This window comes from Oryzias latipes, chromosome 15 (genome assembly GCF_053564925.1).
Source record: "Oryzias latipes strain Hd-rR chromosome 15, Olatipes_Hd-rR_3.1".
In the NCBI taxonomy this organism is placed as follows: Eukaryota; Metazoa; Chordata; class Actinopteri; order Beloniformes; family Adrianichthyidae; genus Oryzias; species Oryzias latipes.
In genome coordinates this window covers 24,070,736-24,071,257 of record NC_136251.1, presented here as the reverse complement: position 1 = coordinate 24,071,257, position 522 = coordinate 24,070,736, and positions in this window count along the sequence as shown.

Below are 522 nucleotides of genomic sequence, written 5' to 3'. Positions count from 1 at the left end.
TATTCTTGTTTTTTTTTTCTTTTCGGTTATGCTGTAAACTTAAGCACAAGTGCCTTCTTATGACTATGATGAGTCTAAACCGAATTTACCATTTACTAAAAAGTTAATTTAATTTGTATGGATACTTTTTTAATGTCATCTAAACGATACTTAATGTATCACTACAGTGCTCTGTTCTAGTCTAATCAGTCTTATGTCAGTGTTTTTTTTTTCTTTTAGATTTTCTTTACATCACTTTTTTTAGTAAAAGAAAATAATACATTTGACTAACTTTGTTTTTTGAATCGTGGAAAAAACCTTCAAATGTACTAAACAAGAATGTTTTCATCAGGGACCTAAACCCTGGTCATTTGACGCGATAAAATCTATTTAAATTTTTTATACATATCTACATCTATCTATCTATATACCCAGGCTGTGTCCCACCAAAGTGGGGTAGCCTAGACAGGACACCCATTCTTACCGCCCTCCTTCTCTTCCCTAAACCCTCCTCCTTCAGTGTGTGTGTGTGCGCGCGCATGT